This window comes from Convolutriloba macropyga, chromosome 5 (genome assembly GCF_964194025.1).
Source record: "Convolutriloba macropyga chromosome 5, txConMacr16.3, whole genome shotgun sequence".
Lineage (NCBI taxonomy): Eukaryota > Metazoa > Xenacoelomorpha > Acoela > Convolutidae > Convolutriloba > Convolutriloba macropyga.
This window is the reverse complement of record NC_134472.1, coordinates 16,449,440-16,457,678: the sequence shown is the minus strand read 5'-3', so window position 1 is coordinate 16,457,678 and position 8,239 is coordinate 16,449,440.

Genomic DNA, 8,239 nt, shown 5'->3' with positions numbered 1-8,239 from the left:
AGTCATTACACTTCAGAACTGAATCATGTATCTTTTACAGAATGCACAGAAGACTAATCATGGAATATTATAGACTGTTTATTATGAACTTTTATCAATACTTCTTCTGATTATCTGAACCGGATGAAAAATATTCTGCTGTTGTTCTGAACAGGATGAAAATATTCCGCTGTTACTCTGAACAGGATGAAAAAATTTCTGCTGTTAAACTGAATAGGATGACATGTATCCTACTGCTTATTTAGCAGGCGGTCTGTCGACATGTATTCTACTGTTCTACATAGTGACTCAAGAACGGCAAACTCAAACGCTTCTTTTTTGTGCAAAGCGCGGCAATTTACTCACATGTTTTTTGCTGAAGAGGTTTTCGAGTGGTTGTGTATATACAAGTGGCTCATAAGAAAAACTAAAAATTGACAAAAAATAAATGCCGTAACAAAGCTTGCAGTATTAACAAAGCAAGCACAACCAACAAAAGAGCCTTTACATGATTTGGATTTAATGAAGGAAAAAATGAAAAATTTAAAAAATTGAATCCGTTTAATGCTGAGTTTAAATATTACAATTTGATACAGTTAAGAATCGCCGACCTGAACTACTTGTTCTGGCAGCCGCAAGTTATCACAACACTCCGAAATCATCCACCGACCTCCGCCACCGACCTCCTCCGACCACCGTCACCGATCTCCACCGACCTCCGCCACTGATTTCCACCGACCTCCGCCACTGAACTCCACCGACCTCCACCACCGACCTCCACCGACCTCCAACAACCTTCGCCACCAACCTCCGCCACCAACCTCCGCCACCGAACTCCACCTACCTCCGCCACCGGCCTCCATCGACCTCCACCACCCACTTCCACCAATCTTTACCGCTTTCACTCCAAAGATGTAAATGCACCACTTTGAAGAAGGCTGGTTTCGTGGGGGGATTTTTGAACACATCTTGGAACTTCAAATTTCTCAAATTCATTTTATATGGAATTGCTATGCGCATATTGCAAGATGTTTATGCTTGTCAGACTACTCAGTGAAACAGCATTACGCTTGTTATTCTAGAATGCTTGTCTCATCATTCTCAGACATACTGCAGTCCCTTTCTCATAATACACAGACACACAGCCTTCAAAACTTCATCCTGAAATTTTTTTTTTTGATTCAATGCCCAGTCGGTCAGATTTGTTTAGTCTGCAAATAACGGAATTCAGTGCTGAGTAAATTTGGCAGATAATGATTCATTAATGAAATGCTATGAAAGGTAACTCCGGGTTGGCCCTTTTGGCGCAATTTTCATGCCGCCCTTGTCTTTGATCTGACTGTATTCACTACATGCAGCTCGCGGAATTGATAATTCAATAACACAACTTGAGCATATACGGCTGTAGGTGGCCCATCAAGTTGACCTTCAGGCACACTGACCGGACAATTGTTAAGGCTCACCATTTACAGACTTACTAGTTTTTGTGGATGATAATAAAGATTGAAAACATTTAAATAGATTTGATAAGTAAAAAAACAGAATCATAATGGTGAACTTAAAAAACAGAAAAAAAAACAAAAAGAAATTTAAAAGTATACATGGATAAGATGTTTAAAAACAATGACAGATTAATTCAATGAGCGATAACCACTGTTTGATTAAACAATGACAGAAAAAAACAATGACAGATCAAGTGAAGAAAAAGATCCTATTCGCCCAATCTAGTTGGGAATTCTTCTTTCAACCCGCAGCTATTTTAAATCCCCCTTGGATGTTTTTAATGCCCCCCAATTAAAATTTGTTTTATATAGCACCTAAAATTTAGCACCTAAAATAGCACGTGCGCCTAAAGGGGGCTAAACAGAATAGTTGCCCTGGTCAAAAGACAGTGAGCTGTGAGAAGTTCTCTTTTCAAATGATGGTCTAAAGAATTGTAAAACGCTCTTGTAGATTTGATGCAAGTGGAATCGACGCACAGGTAGATTGAACTTTAGTTTGATCAAACACGTGATCATCCCCGGCAATGACGAAAACACTGACCAAATTGGGTTGCAGTTAGGCCACATTGGGCAGCCTTACACAGCTCCGCCAGAAGTTTCAAAAATATAAGAGCTTAAAATTGGAACGATAAAATCATTTTTTGGCTTGAAAGTTGCCGTTTTAGTAGTTTGTAATTCGATATGATTTAGTGAGAGGGCCTTGTTCTACATAGACGACAATTTTTTGCTCAAAAGCGGTTTCAAAGACTTCTATGGATAATGCAAATTGTTTTTTCGTTGCTCTAAAGTTCTTTTATATCTATTTCCGAACCCTCACACAGTTCTGTTGTCTTGCGGAGCCGTTAGTGCAGGACCAGTGGCGCACTCAGTAAACCCAAAGGGGTCAGTTTTATCCCTATAGCCGATGATGATCACGTGTTTGATCAACTTCAAGTTGAATCTACGTGTGCGTCGATTCCAGCTGCATGGAATCTACAATTGCGTTTTAGAATTGCGAATTGTTTCCGGAGACAACCATGTGAAAAGAGAACTTCTCTTGCAATGTGAAAACATATGCAAACTAAAATACTCCAAACACAATCACACACACACACACACACACACACACACACACACACACACCACATGCAGAAAGAGAGAAACCAACAAATACAATTACACATATGCAAATTGTCTGTAAACACAGGACATTTGATTCAACAAAGGCTCTCGTCCAACACTACTTTGGTTTTAATAAAGAAGAAGAATTAATGGGTCTGACCCCGATTTATTCAACTTAGTTTGTTTTTATCATGTGACTTGTTAAAATTTTTCAAATAAGAAACTAAGCTGGATATACATATCGTGCAGCGAAACCAACGAATAGACTTTAAAACGAATGCGATGACAAAAGTAATCAATTAAAGTTCCAGCCATGTCCAATCTCAGATTATCGCACCTGAAGGTAACCAAAATAGGCCCCTGACAGTCGGACAGACATGAGTTGGGACATCAAGTAGTTAATCTGGAGAGTCTACTAAGTTTAGATAAAATGCAAAAACAATGGAACAGCACTGTAGTTAGTAGTAATCTATTGGAATTAACGGTTTCAGATCTGATAAACTATGATGTGATAGTCCGTAATAAAAATTTCCACTTTGCATCACTTCGATTTACGAAAAAAATAATTAGTTAAATTACATGAACTTCGTTTCTTGTATTCACGGTAAAAAATAACCGATTTCTACTTTCTTCAGCATATAATAAACCAAGGAATTTTTTAGTAATTACTTGGAATCATATTCAAAGTTTTGATTGTTCTTGGGGACTGTGATATGGATGTGTACAATTGCTAATTGTCTTTTTAATCCACAATTAGGATTACCAGAGATATTTCTGGAACTAATCACTAATTAGGTTTTATTTTCGTTTCGGTCTTACATACACAATCGTAGTTGTTAGATTCTGAAACAATGGACAATAGTTATCGGCCAAAACTTTAACCCTAATAGTGTGCAATCGTCTACCGATCAAAACGCCAATACCTCATGACTACCAGTCCTCAAAATCTTGCCTTAAATTGTAAATCATTTTTGATAATCAATCGAAAAATTAGTCTTGATAATCAGCTCGAAGTTCATAAACCCGATATTATTTTTCTGAGCGAAACGTGAATTGATCCGAGAGTTGATCACACCTGTGTCTTTATTTCAAACTGTTATAGCGAAGTAAGTAGAATTGATTGAAGTAATGCCGTGGAGGAGCCGTTGAAGATATGCCGTTGAAGATAGCCGTGGAGGAGTTGTAATTGGATTGAAAGAAAAAATAATGTTCACAGTGAAACAATCTAAGCTAAAATTCTGATTGAATTTGCAACTTCAGCTCTCTTCTTCAATTTAGTGCAGGCAATGATTGTTATACATGTTCATACTCCACCTCATGATTCGCCTTTTGCTGAGAAGTAGAATTGTTTGATGCTTATTTACAAGATAGTTAGTTCGGCCGATGAAAAGTTTCTGAAAACGATTTAGATTTCAGCAGTAGTTGATTTATATAAATGTGCTCTTAGTAGGTGATATAAACTTTACTGGAATTGGTTGGAGTCTTCCGAGCAGTAAAAATGGCTATGAAAAACGTTTTGCCAGGTTTTTTGAAAGTGCGGATTTTGTTCTCTCATAGAGGAAAAAAACATTAAAAAAGATTGCTTTCCTGCAAATCTCCCTGACACTACTTATTTTGCTCAGATCGACTCGAAATTTCTGCTGATCACGCAAAGAGCCACCTGCACGGTTTCTACAATTGCGATTAACTGCTTCCGGAGACCACCAGGTGAAAAGAGAACTTCTCCTGCAATGTAAAAACATATGCAACCTGAAAAACTCCACACACATACACAAACACACCACACGCAGACATTGAGAACGAGAGATCAACAAATACGATTACACAGATGCAAATCGTCTGTAAACACAGGGCAATTGATTCAATAAAAGCTGTTGTCCAACACTACTTTGGTTTCATTGAGGAAGAAGAATTAATGGGTCTGACCCCGATATATTCAACTTAATTTGTTTTCGTCAAGTGACTTGTTAAAATTTTTCAAATGAGAAATAATGCTGGTTACACATGTCGTGCGGTTGACTTTGCAACTTCAGCTCTCTTCTTGAATTTAGAGCAGGCAGTGATTGTTACAAATGTTTACCATCCACCTCATGGTTCGCTTTTTCGCCTATAAGCAGAACTGTTTGATGATTATTTATAAGATATTATAAGCTCGGCCAATAAAAAATTTTTAAAAGGATTTAGATGTCAGTAATGTGCTCATAGTAGGTGATTTAAAAATTCCTGAAATAGATTGGAGTCTTCTGAGCACTAATAAGGGCTATGATAAAACGATTGGACAGTTTTTTGAAATTACGGTTTTTGTTCTTTCATAGAGGACAAAAACTTTAAAAAATTTTGCTTTCTTGCAACTCTTTCTGACACTACTTCGTTTGCTCAGATCCACTCGAGGTTTTCTGATCACCAATTAATTAGCTTTTTATTGAAATTTTTGAGCGGCCAGGTTGAGCAATCAAAACCAATTTGTTGTTTCCAAAACAACAATCTTCCCAAAATTGCTGAAAGATTCAGTTACTTTGATGCCTCAGCTCGAGATGTAAACCACACATTTCAAAACTTTTTTGATGTAATCAACTTTTTCTGTATGGCCTTTATTCCTTGGAAAACTAGAACGCAAAAGGATATGCTCCTGGATACTTTTTGTCTAATTCTAATCACGCAGAGAAAATTATAAATACAGCTAAACGACGTCAAAAAGACAATAACATAATTGAAAGATTTGAAAAGAAATGAGCTGACGCACTTGAACTAGATAAAACTTTATATCTGAGTTCCTTTGCAGGTATTACTTTGACAAAAGTATTTCAAAATACTAATAGCTTTTATCGTTTTCCTGATCTGCCCGCTGAGAAAAATTTTGATGGAAACAGTATTTTTTTGGATAGTTGGAAATTGCCAAAGCTTTCTTTCAACATTTCGCTTCTGTTTTCAAAAAAGACAAGAGCTCTCTTTCAGTGCCACTTGCTTCAATAGACCCCTCAATTTGTCGGGAAGATATGCATTTCACTAAAAGTGAAGTAAGGCCCATGATCCAAAGTTGTCATTCGGGTTCTGAGTCAGAAAACAAATTTCTGTCAATTTTATTGAACAATTTTACAGCAGACATTGTCCTGGTTGTTACTGAGATACTTAACAAAAATATAAATGAGTTTCCAAAGAGTAGGAAGAAAGCAATAACTAAACTTCTGCATTAAAAAAAATCGAACATTGACATAAAAAAAACAGACCAGTGTCAATGTTGTGCACGCTTTCCCTATCTTTCAAGAACGTATTGCATAGAAAGTTTAAGAATCATTTATTCAAAAATTTAGAAAAACGCCGGCATTGTTTTAGCCCCTAGCATTCTACAATTACTCAAATGCTCAATTACTGTGGAACACATTCTTCGTTGTTTGAATGCTGAAGAGTCTGCATTAAGCATTTATCTCGATATTGCAAAGTCAATCGATACAATAAATCATAGTTTGCTTGAAGCTTACACATTTTGGATTTGATTACAAATTTGTCGGATTTTTTGCAGATTATTTATCTAATAGAACTCAGTGCGTATGTCTTAAAGTTGAGTATTTGTCAGAGTTAACAGTTACGAGTGGTCCACAGTGTTCAAGATTTGCGGTTTTTATATTCGCTATGTACATTAACGACCTTTTATCTCTAATAGAGAACAGCACATCTCTTTTTGCCGATAACACAAAAAAAATTGGCGGTCAGTTAATTTGTTTTTGCTACAAAATTATGCAAACAAAGCTATCAAATAGTAAGAAAAACAGATTGGAATTCGACATGGCAAAGTTTGAAGCTATATTGTTTGATATGGAAAAGTTAGATCAGTGTAATATCCACTTGTATGCAGATAATACAGATATTACATGCAAATCTTTTGTGAATGATCTTGGTATAATTATTAATAATAAGTTGAAATGAGACAGTCATATCAATCAGCGGCTATCGAAAACACAACTAAACGTTTTTTCTTGAAAAGAAAAGTTCCTTTTTCTATAAATACGAGAGTAAAAGTAAGTTTATACAAAAGTTACATTTTATCAATTTTCATTTACGCGTCAATTGTATTGTTCGTTGTTCTCGAAGTGGCCAAATTGCAGAAAACTTAAAAAAATGCAAAGACTTGAAAAGATGCAAAGACAAGCGCTCAAGTGGGCTTTTAATAAGAAATTTTTACCGATATTGACTTCAATCAGAGCCTCATTTACCACAATTTTGTTGCGAATCAATTTTTGTTGGTTCGAAATGATCTTCTTATGCTGAACAAAATTTACAACTGTTATGCTGCCCTTAAATTCGATGATTATTGGAAAGCTTTCAATGGACCATGCAGTAACCTTGAAGCAAGACAATTTTTGAGGACAAATTTTGATAGGACGGAATCATTGTAATTAACTAACAAAATTTTTCCCGTATCGCGGTACCAAAAAAATTTTATAATAATAATAATAATAATAATAATAATAATAATAATAATAATAATAATAGTAATAATAATAATAATAAAAATAATAATAATAATAATAATAAAAATAATAATAATAATAATAATAATAATAATAATAATAATAATAATAATAATTATAATAATAATATCAATAATAATAATAAAATTAATAATAATAATATTAATAATAATAATAAAAATAGTTCTTCTTGTACAGGAGTGACTAGTAGCGTTAGCGTGGAAGATAGTGACACAAAAAACACAGTGAGTAAATGCGACGGATAATTTCAGACTTGAAGCAAATATGAACTCAATTTACCAAGTCTCACAAATAACAAATATCCACACACACTCAAGACACTTAGCTCAAAACTTTTTCGCAAAAAAATAGGGCAAACTTGAGTAAAATTACTCTCAAAAACTGATATTTGTTATGTATTGATCCAAGAAGAGTGTGCTATTTTCCTTTTAAGATCATGATACAATCTCCTATTAAAAAGATTTTAACTTAAAAATTTTTCAAAAACAAGATTGATCATTCTTTTTTTACCTCACGAATTTGGCAAGGAATTTATGAGGTCATGTCATACGTTATATAACAACTGTCATACGAGTTGTCGACTAAATTTCCTGAAAGAAACCGAAAACTGTTTCAATGGTGGCTATTGGGTAATAGAAACTCTTTTCTCAAACGTCTGGCTGGAATTGCAACAAATTATTTATTAATTTTCCATTCTCCAAATAGAAACACGCTCCGATTAAAACTGCAAATAGAAGAAAACGTTTTTTGGGGCAGCACTTATTTGCCCTGAAAAACTTGACATTGCGACAAAAACATAGAAAGAAGTATTTAAGAAGAAAACATTTACAATTGCTGATTATTTCATTATTATTTTAGGAACAGCTGGTGAAAATTCGTAATTTGTTTTTGAATGGAGTAACTCAATCATATTTGACAGTTACTTTATTGTAATCTCCTAAAAGCTGCAGATTCTATGAACATACACACAAACACACGCACACACATAGCTATATATATATATATATATATATATATATATATATATATATATATATATATATATACATATATATATATATATATATATATGTGTGTGTGTGTACATATCTTGCCTATTCACCTCTAAGATTTGTTCTTGTTAAATATATATATGTATATATATATATATATATATATATATATATA